This window comes from Paramormyrops kingsleyae, chromosome 24, assembly GCF_048594095.1.
Source record: "Paramormyrops kingsleyae isolate MSU_618 chromosome 24, PKINGS_0.4, whole genome shotgun sequence".
NCBI lineage: Eukaryota > Metazoa > Chordata > Actinopteri > Osteoglossiformes > Mormyridae > Paramormyrops > Paramormyrops kingsleyae.
Genome location: NC_132820.1, coordinates 21,121,562 through 21,138,440, shown reverse-complemented (window position 1 = coordinate 21,138,440; position 16,879 = coordinate 21,121,562). Strand labels below are relative to the sequence as shown.

The following is a 16,879-nucleotide window of genomic DNA, read 5'->3' as shown; positions in this document are numbered from 1 at the left end:
CCGGAGCATGGTGGACCATTCTGATGAAAATATGTGCACCATTTCTGATGTTTTTTATACTATTTTTCTGCTGCTGTATCACTGTGATTCCATGTTTGAAAATGCTGATTAATTCTGCTCTACATTCCGCGTTTCGAGCTCAAGACAATATGTTGTTGTCCCTTACCGACAATATGGAGATGGAAGAAGAGCCCGGAGAGGTGTAACTCACAATGACGGACGGTCCGAAAACCTAAAGGGCGTGGACCACTCCTGAAGCTCGAGGAGACCCTCAGTGTGATTCTGCTTTCTTACAATTAACATGATAAACAGGAGGGACTGTTAGAGTGGAAAATGTATTACTTTTATCATATTAAGTATGTGTGTTAGCATTATGTAATATATATGTATCAGCCCCTGCGTCTAGAGACAGGGCAGAACAAAGTGGTCCCTAGACGCCGAAGGATGAGAGAACAGGAACTATAACTCTGGGTGGGGAATAGGCTTGTCAACATGGCCAAGGAGGCCTACCCTGGGTTGTGTAGCGTTTCCTGATAAACCTTTGTCTGTAAAGGTACTAGCAGTATTAACAGTTTAAACTACGCCCCATGTAAGCCCCTCCCGCCAAGTATAAATAAAGAAGCCAAGGGACTGCCCGGTGTGACACTGAACTGAGGTGCAGATACTGTCTGTTGCATCTAAGTGAGTGGGCACCCTTGCGCAAGTAAAAGATAAGAAGTGTGCTGTCTCTTTAAGTCCTGAGTCCAAGAAGTGCATGTGTGGAGTGGCAAGCGATAGCGCTTCCTCCACATAGGTAAGGGTGAGAGGGGGTCAAAGCTACGGCGCTTTCCTCCAGCTCCCCAACAGGGACCACGAGCCGTGGTGAAGTGTGGGCATCAGGGACATCAAGAGGTACGCCCTCGGCAAGATGAAGAAAGGGTAAAGCCATCATCAGGTGATGGAGGTCAGGAAGGGATGCCTGATCAGTTGTGGAGATCGAGTTAGCAGAGAGGTCGCGGAGGTGATCGCAGACCTTGTTCAGCACAGCATCAGTGGGCTGGAGAGAGATGATGTCAGAGTTGGAGACCTGAAGGGAAAGTTCTAGCAGTGAGGCCTCTGGCATCGAGGTAGGTGCTTGGCTGTGGCTGCAGGTGACAACCTGGACGACATGGGTGGGTGGGAGGGAGCAAAACTCCCACGAGTCACCGTGCAGTGGTCCTGCTTTGGTGAGTGCATCCGTGTGGTCATCGTATGTCTTGTCCAGTCCTAGGAGTCTGGAATGACCGCTGACCTTCTTCCAATAGATCTGCGTGTTGCGTGCGGTAATCAGAGCATCGCACGTGTGCAGGAGGTCTTGGTGTTTGACTGGCTTGTTCCCTGATGTCTTGAAGCCATTTTGTGTCCAGTGAGGGAGATGGCACATGAAGCTGAGACGTGCATAGCTGAAGTCTTTGCAGATCAGCAGGTCCTTTACTTCACGTTCGGAGGCCATCTCCAGGGTTATTAAGATTGTTGCCAGCTCTGTGTACTGCGATGTGTGAGGACCAAGCTTGAGCTGTTGTGGTGGGACAGGGTCGTCATTGAGCCACAGAATGCCAGCTCCAGCTTTCAGGGTCCCCTGATGTTTGAATGAGCACCCATCTACATAAATGGTGATCATGTCTTGACAGACATTTTTCTCAAAGTAGTGGTGTTGCGACAGTTCCATTGGTGTGGGCGTGTCCAAAATGTTGGGTGCTGCTGGTCCCTCCTGAGAATAGCTGTGGCAGCTGGGTGACTGTACTGCGTCAGGCTGGGCAGTTATAGCATGGATTGTCAGGTGTTGGTTATCAGCAAGCTCCACGTGACATACAGTTCCTTTTGTCACTGGTGACTCTTCTACTTCCATGGTCATTACCACATCTGTGACTTCCATGCCTTGGGGCCACATGCCTTTCGTGATCTTGGGGCAGAAGGATTCCAAGGTAGGGTCCTGCCTGCACAGGAAGGAGTCATGATGCTGGTATGGGTCTCTTGTGTCAAGACACTGATCTCCTGCTGCGTTCTCTCCATGGTGTGGAGTGAGGTCCGAGGAGACAGCCAGGGTTTGACATTCCCATGTGGCTGTGTCAGGTGTCCACAGTGGCAGCGGTTCTCTAACTTGAGCCCAAATTTTCTGACGTTGGAAGTCTAACAATGGCTCGAACCGGTTCAGCAAATCTTTCCCAATGAGGAATGGAATGGACTCAAGTTGGGAAATGTATACAGGGTGCATTACATTCATGGGGCCGATGGACAAATTGAGGGGGATCGTGTGATCCATCCTGGTGCCCAAAGCTAAATACGCCTGCACGTCCAAAGAGCATTTCCTCGGCTGGAGGGTTTTGTTCTTCTGGGCGGCTAGGTGCTGCACCTGGTAGAAGAGACTGGCTGACATGAGGGTGATGTCTGCTGCAGTGTCGATGAGGGCCTCGAGGGTGAGAACATCTTCCAGGGTGATGGAGAGGTAGAATTTCTTGGCTACCCCCTTTCCATCAGGTCACCCAGAAGCTGTGGCACAGGGGCCTGGCCAGGAAATGGTGAGGCGTTGCCACAGTCAGATTGGTGCTCTGAGTCAAGGCACACAACCAGGACAGTGCTGCCGGGCACCGGCGGGGGCTCATCCCCTTGATCAAGCTCTGTGTTGGTGACGGCAACATCAGGTGCTCTTACTGGGCATGAGTCAGCAGCACTTTCTAATTGAGGTGGGACTTCTTCAGTTGTTCCAATATCTCTGGTAGGGAAGGCCGATGACTGTTGAGCGTCATTTGGGGCTGACCTCTGAGGGAGTTTGTAGGCATTGTCTGGTGTGGGTTCAGGTGAGGGTTGTGGGGTCCTGCGTGATTTGTGCTTCCGTCCTAGTCATTTTGGATCTTTCTTCTGAAAGTCCTCTTGACTCTTGAGGGGATGCTGAGTAAAGAAATCACGCAGCAACTGTAGTAGATTAGACTCCTCTTCTTCCTTGGTTCATCCAGGCCTCGAGTCTGGATCGTAACCTCTCCTTCTGTCTTGCCAGTTCTGTGGTGGATTCCGTCGGGAACTTGGGGGAGAGCTTGGCTTAGGAAGCTGGTTTCCCTGTCGGTCTCTCCACTTGTTCCATGGCTCCATTGGTCTTAGCTTACCCTTGTTAGGATAGCGCCGTGTCTCCCACCAGTCTGGCTGAGTCTTTGACTGCTGTGGGGGCGCACCAGGGTAACGCTCACTGTGGCTCGGTCCTCGGTCGTGGATTGGTGTTTGATGAGGAGGGTGGCCACCTTCCAACGCTAGGTTGGGATCTGTAGTGCCAAGGTTCAGCACTGCCGGAGCCTTGGTTGCCTTCTCAGCTGCTGCTCTTTGTTTGTGGTACGCCTTGATCGCCAGGTCTCGCAGTTGTTGACTTGTCATGGTGCGGGGACAAGCCATGAGCCCCAGGTAGTGGTTAATGGTTGGGTGGAGGTTCCGAAGGAAGAGAGCCTTGAAGTTCGCATCTTCTTCCATGTCTGGCTCATTTCTGGACCCAAAATATACCCGACGAAGGCGATTGTAGTAGGCTTGGGGAGCTTCTTGTCTGCTCTGTTTAACATCAAAGGCGACGGCGATACCTTGTTCTGACTCAGGATCAGCGAACTCTCGAATCAGGGCTTTGTGTAGCAGCTTGGAGTCTGCCTTGATTCGACTGGGCTGTCGATCCAGGAAGCTGCGGAGCTCCAGACTAGATGTGATCCTGATGAGGTAGACTCTGTCCTCATTGGTCACATTGTCCAGTCTTTGGAGGTGGAAGTCGATGTCCTGGAGGTAGGCGTGAATGTCGTGGCCTCCTCCGGGATTCGGGGTAAACGTGTTGATATTCCGAGCTACTTTATCAAGCTCCTTTGTGGTAACCCGGTGCTGGTGTAGCGCTCGCTTTGGTAGGTCTGTTCCATCTGGGGTGTCTTCTCTGAGAGAGACCTTCCAGGCGATTGGTTCCTCAAGGTCCGGTGTTGGGCAAGGCGGTACCTTGTCCCAATGAGAGGTCCCTTGAGCGCGGTCTGAGTGCCTTGGGGGAGACAGCATTGTTGGAGAGGAAGTCGGTGCCATCACTGAATCGTAGGATGTTCCAAATTCTGACTTCACCTCATATGCTTGCTTCAGTCCCCGTCTCAGCTGGTCAATCTCTTCTGCGTCAGCCCAATGTTTCGTTCTGGCCTCGGTGAGCTGTTCTTGGGAGCTGATCAGTTGGTGATTCAGCTTGTGCAGGCGTCTCTGTGCCTCGGCCAGATGGTTTTCCAGGGCCTGGATCCAACCATCCTTTTTCTTGAGCTCCGCGTGGGCTCTGTCCAGCAGGGTGTCGGCCTGGTCCAGTCCGGCTTCGAGGTTTTCTCTGGTGGCTCTGGCTTGCTGTTTTTGCTGGTCAGCTTCAGCTCTGAGCTCTTCCAGGGCGTGTTGAAGCTTTTTGCTGGTGTGAGGCCTCTCGCCTTCTTCCGTCTCCTCCTCCTCATGGGGTGGAAAGCTTCTCTTTTGGAGTTCTTGCTTCAGGTTCCCAATGTGATGTTGGGCCTGGACTGCATCTCTCTGTGCCTCTGCCAGTAGTCGTTGGGTGTTTTCCTCCTGCTGTTGGAGTGCTTGCACCCTTTGCTGGAGACGGGACGTTCCCTCTTCATTCATCTTCAGCCTGGCTAGGAGTTTGTGTGCGAGGGAGCCGAGTATTTTGGTTAGCTCTTTACTCCCGCATTTCTGAGTGGGTGGCATGTCCATAAGTTCGGCAATGTCGTCCTCAATTTGGTCAGCTTCTTTGGACCATGTGAGATCGACATGACCGGGCGGCAAGTTGGGAGTCACATCTTCAGGCCAGATACCAAAGTCTTTCCACTGGTCCAGTGGGCTTTCCATGTGGGTCATTGTGACTCGGTCAACAGGAGGGTGGCCGCAGAAATCTGTTACTCAGGCTGGGTGTTGCCTAGGTGGGAGGCCTAACACCTAAATCTGGGCAAACCAATTAAACCAACAAAATAAAATAAAGTAGAACTGGGGCCTGTCAATGGGTAACTGGAAGGGTGTAGTGAACCACGGGAATAGTTACCCACGACAAAATAAACAAACAAAAATTGTTCCCTGGGAGAAGTTGTTGCAGGTTAGAACAGTGTGAGTTACTCTAGGGCCTGAGAGATGCCCTAGTGAGGGGGAAAGGATAAAGCCTTATCCTGGAAATTGCAGATCTGTGGCTATTGACAGTGTCAGAAGACCACAGGAGAAGTTGGAAACAGGAAATGAGAAATAACAGCTTCAAACCAATAGGACTGCATTCAAACGTAGCTTGCTGTTGCAGATCAGATTACCCCTGGGTTGGGCTCTGTTGTACAACTCCGCTTTGACCAGAAGGGGGACCACTAGCAGGTTCTGCTTTATTTGTCCCTATATGAGGTGTTGCGGTGTTAAGCTAGTCATGCAGTTAGAGAGGTTTGAACGCTATCAGGTGTCCCTTCTGTGTAGGGCACGTCCCACAAGCTCAATCCCAGCCAAGCAGGCCCAAGTCCAGCTCCCACTCCCCCGATCCCCAGCAATGTCAACTCGGAAGGGGGTGTTCTGTACGCAAAAAATGAGACAAGCCAGGTGGGGCTCAGCTTATCGGCTGCACTGCCTGAGACCTGACTCGACCAAGGCTGGCAAAATAGCCTTCAGGTGTCACCCACCCTAGTGAGAGTCCAAGCTAGGGCCGTTCTCAGAACTCACCCTAGACGAGGTCCTGCTCAAAAAGTTGTAGTGACTGCCTGAGGTACCTGTCAGCCTTGCCCTTAATGAGTCAGCGGGTGCAGCCGGGCTGGCGCGCTTTTGGGCGTCCAATTGCTGAGAACTCCCCTTCGGTTCTGACAAACTGTACGATCGTAAGCAGTGACAGCAGAGCCACAGGCAAACTCAACCAACAGAGAGCGAATGGTAAGCACCCAGCACAGGAAAAGCTCAACCGATCACGTCCAAAACCTCAACGACTCCCTGATGTGATTGTATATGTAACTGGTTTACTGTTATTAATAATGGTTGAACTTCTATGCAAGTCTCCTTGTTGGGGGAGAGGGAGTGAATGAAAGCATAAAATGAAGTAAAACCTAAAATAAATCAAAAAGGTAAAACAGAAATCAAACCAAATTAATTGTTTCTTATTGTTTAATTGTAAACATCAATTAGTTATGCAGCAATAACCTAATTAGATGTTAATGTGTTGTGATCTAATCGATTTGGTCTGTGAAGTTGATTCCAGCATTCAGGCAAGAACCTGTGTGTCCAATTATGTGTGTTGGTATTACCGGTGTTGACCACTAGAGACCCAACTCAGATGTTGTTACACTACTATGGCTGACCACTAGAGACGCAATTTCGAAATGGAGTGGTAGTTCTATGCCTGACCACTAGAGGCGCACTTTTGAAATGGAGTGGTAGTTCTATGCCTGACCACTAGAGGCGCAATTTCGAAATGGAGTGGTAGTCCAATGCCTGACCACTAGAGGCGCAATTTCGAAATGGAGTGGTAGTTCAATGTCTGACCACTAGAGGCGCAATTTCGAAATGGAGTGGTAGTCCAATGCCTGACCACTAGAGGCGGAATTTCGAAATGGCGTGGTAGTTCTATGCCTGACCACTAGAGGCTCAATTTCGAAATGGAGTGGTAGTCCAATGCCTGACCACTAGAGGCGCAATTTCGAAATGGAGTGGTAGTTCTATGACTGACCACTAGAGGCTCAATGGGACGTTGCTCCCTTTGTCGGGGGGGTCCCAGGTACGTGAGCCTAAGGGGTGGGGTCACTGGTGACCCAGGAGAAAAAAACAAATGGCGTCAGGCAGGCCTTCAGGGCTCTGACCTTTAAGTGGTTAGAGTGGCGTTCGCTGACTGCACTCGTAACCAAGACGGTTGCTAGGCGATTGCCGACGCTAGATGAGTGACATACACTTTTTAACGCAGTTTAAAACCCCTCAAAACAATTGCTGAAACGAGACAGCGCTCGCGTTACGGCGACGGATCTAAATAGCGAGTTCACTATATCTCGTCACAAATGGTGCTTAAATCCCCAGAGATTGGCTGAAAAGGGTGGGAGGACTGCCCTATAATAATCACTGAATAGCCCTAGTCCTCCAGCTGCAACAGTCAGGGTTCGAATTACGGGGGAGCTAAGGGGAGCTCGGCTCCCCTGAAAAGGACCTGGGCTCCCCTGAAAGCCTACTTTGAGACATTTAGGGGGAGCTCTAAAACACTTTTACATTTTTTGTGTCGCATATAGATTTTGATTTTCTGTACATTAAGGTTCCTGAAATAAATGATGATATTAAAAATGTGTCAATGTTGTGTGTTTATTTGCTCATTACATTACTATTTCCGAACACTATTTTCCGCTGTCTCCTGCTGTGACCATCCATGCGTGGCGGCGCTGCACTGAAATTACCGTATTTTTCGGACCATAAGACGCACTTTTTCCCCCCAGAAGTGGGTGGAAAAAGTCCCTGCGTCTTATGGTCCGAATATTGCTCTGCTCACGTGCTTTAACCTTCTGGGTTCGAGTGCATTGTACAGCGTACTTTTCGCGTCTATTTCAGTTTATATCTCACTGAAATCTTAATGTAGAATAATGAAAAAACGCTGGCTTCTGTCTTTTCAAAATTACGTTAAATAAAAAAATACATTAAAAAAATCAAACCATGTCACCTTACTTTGTTTTACCTGCATCGGGGGCGTGTAGTACCGCTGTCACCCGAAGATCGCTATTCACATTCTAAATAGCCGCATTAGCGCGTATTCAAATCGCATTCGCATGGTAATTTGCTGAACAACGCAGCGGTGAAACGCGATCTAGATACATCCCCATCAGCGCCATAAAAGGGGGGAGGGATGTGGCCAGGTAAGGATGGTCGACATAAAATATTTTAGGACACTATTTGGTTCAGAATTTTTTTTTCTTTAATTTCCCTCCTCTAAAACTAGGTGCGTCTTATGGTCAGGTGCGTCTTATGGTCCAAAAATTACGGTACTACGTTTACGTCACCACTTGAACTTCTCACTGAGTTGGTATTTGAATGTTAGCTTAACTTCAAGTTCAAAACATACTTTATTCGTTTTTTGGAACACTCTGTGGATACTAATAAGAATGTCAAAAAGAAAGCAGCCAAACCTCAGTCAATTTGGATTTACAAAACAACGAAGAGGAGTGATGACAGTGCAACAGCTACAACTAGCTTGCCGGTGTTACCGCCGCTGCCGCCGCTAAAAGTTGCTGCTAGTGACAGCACCAGCACCGAGGACAGCGAGACTTTGGCGCCAGAAACCACCGCTGCGACCTGCAGCGGACCAGGCGATCATGCAACACCTTTCAACTGGACAACAAAGCAATGGAGTGAGTGGAGAATCAGGAATACATGGCTCTACTCCAAAAATCAGAAGTTAGGATGTACAGTATGCATGGAGGCAAAAAGCCTGCTGCTCGCCGAAAGAGCAACGGGAGTACATCTGTCAGAGGAATGGATGAATGGAGAGGTCAGCAGCGAGTCACAGAATAACCTGCGGAAAAAGATTTACAAGCATCGGGACAGTCACCGACCCTCAACATCCTGGGTTACAGGACGGAAAGCAAAGACAGAAGACCCCAGGCCTCCGTGGTCACTTCTGATTTAAGGTAAGAATCATGGAATTACTTACTTGATCTGTGCGTTTGTGAGGATTGGCCCTAATCCTATTTAATATTGATGTATTTTTTTATGATTGTTATGTGACTTATTCTGTTTTCATCATGATTTGCATGATGTAGGCCTAAGCGCGGTTGATTCAGAACCGTGGACAGAGCTGTTTGCCCTAACACTGACAACACTGACTGACGCTTGCGTTTTGAAGTAAACGGTTTACTAAGTAAACAATAGGTTTCTGTAAACCTATTGTTTTAAATGCCCGAACATGCACCAAAAGCGTTAAAGTCAGTCAGGGAGGATCGGTAAATACGGCTCCCCCGAAAGCCACTTTGTAATTCGAACCCTGGCAACAGTATTATAATGCTACAGGCAGTGTTTCTTAAAATGATGTACACTATATTGCCAAATGTAATGGGACACCCCTCCAAATAATTGAATTCAGGTGTTCCAATCACTTCCATAGGTACAGGTGTATAAAATCAAATACCTAGGCATGCAGACTGCTTCTACAAACATTTGCAAAAGAATGGGTGACTCATAGGAGCTCAGTGAATTCAAGCGTGGTACCGTGATAGGATGCTACCTGTGCAATAACTCCATTGGTGAAATTTCCTCGCTACTAACTGTTCCATGGTCAACTGTGGTAGGACACGTAAAATCACAGAGCGGGGACAACGCATGCTGAGGTGCACAGTGTGCAGAAGAGAGAAGACAAGAGAGGAACCAAAAACTCCCAAGTAAGGAGGAAAAAACCTCTGGGGGTCCAAAGTCGACTGGCTGCCCCCCCCCCCCCCCCCCCCCCCGGGCCCTAACATTAATGTATACAGGACAGAGTGGACGTGCTTGCTAAATGCTGGGTATAAGATGTGACGACTACAGTAGTACTTAGCAATACGATGTTGTAGTATTTGTCTGAATCTCAAATGCCACCAATGCATAGTCCAAAATAGCAGAGTTTAGTGGAAGAATTTTCAAAATTCCATAGAAATACCATAATAAAAACCAAATCTAGAGTGTGGTCAAACAGATGAGTAGGCCCTACGACATTCTGCATAAAGCCAACAGAATCAAGTTTGGAGACTTTCCTGAGAGGATCGCTATAATTCTCCATATGGATATTAATTGATGTGCATGCATGTGAATAGCCGTCAATATTTGATGGGTCGGATGAAATATCAGAACAGCTGTTTCAGATTTAGTATCAGAATATAGGGTAGCACAAAATTATGGGCAGGTGTTTCAGATTTAGATCCATTATGTAGTTCACTGGTTGCGCATACACAAACCCTCCAGGTAAAATGTTCTGCTGGGTAGGAATTTTATTTTTTTTTCCGAACACCACTCCCACCCATTTTATCAATATTTCCCGATAAAATTGGCCAAGCGGGGGTTTGAACAAAAATATGATGCCATATATCACCATAATACTGCCTAAGGCTAGCCAGCACCCTCCCCCCCTTATCTTTTTCAGCGTCCAAGTTGCTTAAGGTAGGGTGTCTGTGCAAAGCTTACCCAAGTCGAAGAGTCCATCCGTCACTGGCAGAATCCTGTTATCTAATGTATGATATATGTCATTTATGAATAAGTGGGGTTATGCTTCAAAATTAAACTTGAGTCGTCATTTGTTTTTCTACAAAGCCATAGTATTTTGTAAGATTTAGTATAACCAAGGGTTGAACTTAAGAATTTTAGCTACTAGCTAACTGGGCTATTTCAGTAAAAATGTAGTACAACATGTAGTTTTTACTAGTTAGTGGAGTAGTGTTCATTTTATTTGTCTCAGGTAAATACCAGGAACAGGTGTGGCTCATCAGAAGCCAAGTGGGATAGAAAACCTACTGGATAGTAGCTCTCCAGGACCGGAGTTGGAGACCCCTGGGCTATACTGACCCACTGTGATATCATACTATGCCCAGTATCCTGAACAAGAATGCTAGTTCCTTAATTCAAAAGACAAAGAAGTTTTTAAAATTGCTGAAAGTGAAGCGGTTTTTAATGAGATACATTGGTAACATTTTTACACTCGCATCTAAAATTAAATAAAATTCAATTAAAAACAGTGAATATAAATAGATAACATAATTAAGCATAACATTAGGCCTAAGAATTATAGCGGCAAAGAATTTTAAGAGTATGGATATATTTAAAAGGAAAACATGACAATAGGAATGTATAGTGCCCTACGCATCTCTGTTATAACTGCATCCACAAGCTAACAAAAAAGCTTTTCAGGTACATTTTATACCATGTTTTTAACGTGTGACAGTGTAAGTCATTTACTCATTTATTTGCTGTTCCCTGATGTTTTTATCACACGAGTGCTTCAAAGTGGAAAACTGAGCAAAATTATCAAATTGTTAACAGAAAACAGGTTCACACCTGCAAACACGTTCAATATTTACATCCGTTCAATAGCCGATATTCACATAGCAAAAGTAGTACATGAAAACAACGTATTAAATTTTTTTTTTTTTACATAGGTTATTTTACATACGCACTATACGTATGTGCTGTTAATTGCTTGTATGTACTGATGCATAATTTGCATTGTTGTAAATCTTCAGGTATTGTGATTTTAGAGATTGTAGTGAAATTGCAGCTTTGTCACAAAAACGAACAGCAGAACAGATCAAAATGTGAGTGACAGATGAGCGTAGAGAGCGGAAGTGTAAGACCAACTGTGTCTTTGAGTAAATACATAGACAGCTGTCAGCATATGCATGACTGAGTACTCTGAGTACTCAGTAAGTACATCCCAGTAACTTCTCAGGCTTCTGACTTATCCTTCTGCTTCTTGCTCTTCTTAAGGAAGGATGGTGCCTTGAATTTCTTTTTCTTCTTGGAAGGGGATTTGGAGGGGGAGCCCTCTGGGGTGGGGCCAGTGGGCTTGGAGGGAGGCGCGGCTGGGGGTGCTGTGGGTGGGGCAGGCGATGTCTCGTTGGTGGACAGAGCCTTCATGCTCTTCTCCAGTTCCTCCTGCCTCTGGTCCTCCTCCTTGCCATTCTCCAGCGGGGTCTTAGATGACTCCGTGGTTTTATTCAGGTTCACCTCATCTGGTAGCGTGTGATGCAAAAGAAATGAACAAAATCTCCTTGCATACGAGCCCCTTACCATCCACTCAGTGTCTTAGTCTGCAGTTCTCATTAAAAGGTTCTGAACAGTCAATGGTTTCTCACTAGTGACACAAGACTAATGAGAACCAGGGGGCTTTTCTACCTGTCAGTACATCAGGACACACAGAAACAGACAGACAGAAGAGAGGTATACAGCTGTGGAGACAGGTGAACAGCTGGTTATGCCAACACTGACAGCATGGACCTGGCAGTTAGTGAGACACAGAACAGTGATCCAGAAAAAGATCAATATAAGATGTAAAAAGACAAAAATTCACATGCTGACCATTTTAAGAGTAGTCTTAATGCCTAATGAGCATTTTCCCTCTTAAACTGCCATTTGACTGTGAAATACGGCTTTCACATCTCCTGATGGCTTAATGCAGTGGTTCCCAAACTGGGGGAGCGCTCCCCTAGGGGGGCGCAGAGGTATTGGGGGGGGGGGGGTACCAATGGGATAGCCTCAGGGGCAAAATAATCTCTTCACAGACTGGACGATTAAACAAATAAAGCAACGCAACATTACAGTAAATAACAATATATAAACCACTAACTTACGTGTACTATTAGAGCATTTATGTAATTTATTTAAACTTTATTTTACCAGGTAAATTAACTGAAAACCAGTTCTCACTGCTTTACGTGATTTTCGGGAGAAATAGCAGATAACGCATCGGAACTTCCTGGGACACAAACGTCACGTTCTTCAGCCAATAAGGGCAAAGTTGTGTCGTCACGGAGGCAGTTCCAGTTTGTTCAGCCGGCTGAGAGGTGCTGTACCATCTGTCTTAAGTCGTCTTGCTCTTGCAAGGTTTTTGCACCATGTGACATGGTGACGCGTGACGACGTTTTGCAGCACCGGACAATAAAATCTAACCATATCATGAAAAATGAGGTTTAAAATTTTCTACATGAAGTGCAGGGAGACTATCAAATTAGTGGGTATGATTTAGTGTTGTTTTGTGCTTTGGTATAGGCTGAAACCTGCGGTTATCATTAAAAACAAAATGTGGTAAATGTAAGACAAACTTTAATTTGTGTACGCCGATGAATATTAACAGGAATGTTAAATCTGCATTTGCATAATTTCAAACTTATGCTGGACTTTTATTTTTAATTGATTGCTCTTTTTTCTCCCACAGTGGTGAAATTGCACCATTTGTATTTTGTAATTGCATTTGTTTCGCTCAATTAGAAAAGGGAGTTGTATTTCAAATAAAGTTTGAATGCGGAGGGGGGCTCAATAATGTTCCTATCTAGAAAAGGAGGGCCCTGCAGAGAAAGTTTGGGCACCACTGGCTTAATGTATGATTGTTAAAATGGATCTGTATCCATTTGGTTTGCTGTGTGCCTCATATTTGCATAATATTAAAAATGCTAATTTCCAAAAGACTGGGTATACACCAATAACAGTATGACTATATAAGCAATAAGCCAATTATCTGCATGCTTTCACTATGAGCCACTATGAGATACAAGGAGCCTCAAATGCACAGACTTGATAGAATGATTTTTGCTCTTTCTTGCAGACATCTTACAGTCCAGCTACATTTCCTTTCTTTGCATGCATGCAGTTCCTCTGTAGGGATCCTCTGTTGCCTGATCTCCTAAGCCTGAGAGTGAGGGGAAAACGGCCAAACACAGCAGAACAGTGATGCTGACCCAACAGGTGATGCAACAGCCTTTTTGCATGCTGGGTCTCACCTGACAAAGGAGGGTTAGTGGGGGAGGGGCACTTTTCTGGGGAGGAGGCAGGGGGGGTCCCCTTCTCATTCACCAGCTCCTCCCCACCTGACACAGAGTCAAGGAGAGAGATACATATAAAATCCCCATGTGCATGGAGCTGGGTAGGAAAGTGAGGGGGTGCAAGTGGAAAGTGAAAGGAATAATGTTTAGACTTTGTAAGTGATGATTAAGGGTGGGGGGTGGCACGGCGGGGCAGTGCTTAGTACTGTCGCCTCACACCTCCAGGACCATCACGGCTCCATATGTGTGGAGTTTGCATGATCTGCCTGTGTCGTCGTGGGGTTTCCTCCAGGTACACCAGTCCCCCCCCCCCACAGTCCGCAAACATGCAGTGTGTGTGAGTGAGAGTGTGCCTTATCTTGGGTTGTCCCCTGCCTTGCATCCACAGCCTCTGGGATAGGCTGCAGACCCCCCCCCCCCCCCCAACACTGAACAGGACAAGCAGTTTCAGTAAATGGACGGATGTATTAGAGGCAGGTGGGGGTTAGTTTTACTCTAATCAAATTCAGAACAGATTTGAATTAAACACCCTTGGGCTCCTCATGCTGCATGTACTTAAAAGGGAATTCCTTCAAAGAAAGTCACACTAGCCCTACAAACCTGGAAGAAATTGGATTACACACCCAGCTGTTTCCCGAAAAAAAAAAACGCTATTCCTCGACATCAGCAGGAGATGCTTCTATTCAGATATTTGATATGTGATATTCACTGTGAATTAATGCCCCTGTTCTACCTTTACCATCACTAATCCTCAGTGTCTCAGGAAATGGTTACTTGGAGTGAACTGAGGAACATATGATAATGGTTGGTTTAAAGGTGTCCAATAGCAAACACCAGGAATACGAAACTACAAAATGTAGCTGGAATTCCCCTTTAAGGCACAATGGGACTCCAGATCCGTGTGAGTAGTGTTTTACTGAGGCCCTAATGCAGTATGTCAGTGTGTAGTTATACTATGGGACATTTGTTGGCCTAACCATCTTGCTCACACTGGATAGTGCATGATGGGTCAATAAAAATGACAGACTTTTGCTAGCAGGCAGACATGGACAGTAAAACACTGTCTTTCATCAGTGCGAACACGACAGGGTTCTGGGTTCGGTTAACGTACCGTCCTCCACGCCGGATTGTTGCTTCCTCTCAACCTCCTGCTTGTACTCCTCCAGCTCTTTATCGGTGAGCTCGTTAACCACGGCGGGTCTCAAGCACTGGAGACTCCCAAATTCTAAATAACACACACACTTGGCTCACAGCGCAAAGCGGTGTTAAACTTGCTTTGTCTAAAGCAGGCACACACATACGAGAAAGATCCTGATAGGTAGCTAAGCTATCGGTCTTATCTCAGGGAGTACAAGCGCAACAAAATTCAGGTTAGAACTCGTAACAAGAATTTCTGTTCGCTAATAGAGAGAGAGAGAGATCTCTGCCAGGATATATAGAAACGGAGAAACTCGTCCGAATCTATCCTGGAAACAACGCGCTATACCTGAGAATCTCGTCAGATATAGGGTTTAAGTTTACTGCCGTTTAAAACGAATGAAACCTAAAATAAAATAACCGAAAATTAAAACAAAAGAAAATAACTACTAATAATAGAAATAAAAAATAATAAGCCCGTATAATCCCGCTTAAATGCCTTCGGACTGCCGTGAGTGCAATTAATCCTCAACTTTGCAACCTGTTCACAGTAGCGCTTATTCAACTGCATGTTCGGTCATAAAAAGTTTAAATTGTGTGCTCACAAAAAGTTTGAACCTTGTGCCCGCGTTCTTCACTATTAATGTAGGAATTATTAGCTCAAATAAATTTTAATATTCTCCACCAATATGTTTGAATTAATTAAAGTTTAATTAATTATTATTTAATGCTGATTATTAATCAATTGTTATGCCGAATGGTCGGCTCCTCCAAACTCAATTGCGGCATCCCTGTGAGTCTGTTAATGTGAGACTTAAATGGGATTCACTAATTACCAGTATCGCTTAGTAACCTGGGTTAGAAGGCTCGCCCAGCGAGCTGCATCACCAGGTAATGTACACGATTGGTAGCGAAGCTTCCCTCACGGCCAATGAGAGAGAGTCTCGCGATGTTTCAGGCGAGTTTGAGGTTCAGAGCGTGTAGCAAGATCGCACAGAGGCAGGAACTTAGTGTGAGTACTCAATGACGGAAGCTGAAGTTGTGTAAAAGACATGCATTTATTCCTAACTAACACTACAACTAACATAAGACAGACATTACACCTAACACAAACAACAAACACGAAATAACGGAATAAAACAAACGATGTAATTATGAAAATGCAATGACCGGATTTAAATGAGTAACCTTAAATGGGAAATACTGTTCTGCAAAGCAAGCATAGTTTGTGGAAACACGACCCTAAAGTCTTATAGCAGGTTAAACAGAACAGCTTAAGTTGTTAGAATGAAAGGAAGTTGATTTACTTGGTTGAAGAGTGGGGGGGGGGGGTCTTGGCAGTTGATGGCAGAGCTGCTGAGCTGATGGCACTCAGGAAGGCGCGGCGTTTGGAGCAGTGGAGTGGAGTCCCTTTAGATTCTCTCTCCTGGTGAAGCTTTGTCTTGGGTGCTGTTCTCTGTTCAGCTGGGCCTTCACCGGAGGGCTTCTTGTGGGCTTCTCTCCTCCCGGACTGATGTTCTCCTTCGGGCTGGCGGTTATTCTCTGCGCTGGCTGGCGGTTGTTCTGCTCGCCTTTGTTCTGAGGTGCCAGGATTTTATGCTGTAAAGTTCATGAATAGGGATGACCAGGAATTCGACTCCTGGCCCAATGGCTGGCCATCCATTTGGCGGGCTTTCGGAAGGGGGTCTGTATCAGTCCTTTTGAGATTTATGGCCCGACTGATTCTCCCTTTACTGATGATTTTCATTAAGCTGTTATAACTTTTGATACATCCACTTTTATGGTAATCACTGACCAGATTTGCAATCAGGGGTGATTAACAATCAGTTTGACACCAAACATGCCATACCAGCTTCACAGGTACATACCTCATACCCTCTGTATTAATTGATTAAACAATTAATTATTTTATCTATGTGACTGATTCACATCAGGATACAGGTGTTTTGGGTTGCACCTCAACAGATGTTACACTTTGTGCGGATATTACATCAAATATTCATATTACAAACAGCACATCTTATCCATAGATAGGCGTGGCCGTTAGTTTGTGGTAATATCAATATAAGTTGCACATCTGGAAACAACATATTTTGTTTGGTGTGGCTTATGCCAATTCATCTTCTCCAGAATGGATAAGATACACCTTAATTCCGTTCTTTTAACATAGCATGGTAGAAACAAAGAAACTTGGTGACTGTCCACCAAGATCAGATAAGGACCACAAAGGAATGTTGGAAGAGAAGGGGGGGTTTTTAACA

General features: G+C 45.9%; 2 long non-coding RNA genes across 2 annotated transcripts; one reads left to right on the top strand and one right to left on the bottom strand.

Moving 5' to 3' along the window:
- Positions 1-9,318: 9,318 nt before the first annotated feature.
- On the top strand, positions 9,319-11,306 carry LOC140582380 (uncharacterized). The gene is made up of 2 exons (XR_011985321.1): positions 9,319-9,359; positions 10,406-11,306. It is a non-coding gene; the product is annotated as an uncharacterized lncRNA (long non-coding RNA).
- Positions 10,585-14,965, bottom strand: LOC140582379 (uncharacterized). The gene is made up of 3 exons (XR_011985320.1): positions 14,593-14,965; positions 13,440-13,526; positions 10,585-11,675 (listed from the first exon to the last, which is right to left on the bottom strand). It is a non-coding gene; the product is annotated as an uncharacterized lncRNA (long non-coding RNA).
- Positions 14,966-16,879: the final 1,914 nt, after the last annotated feature.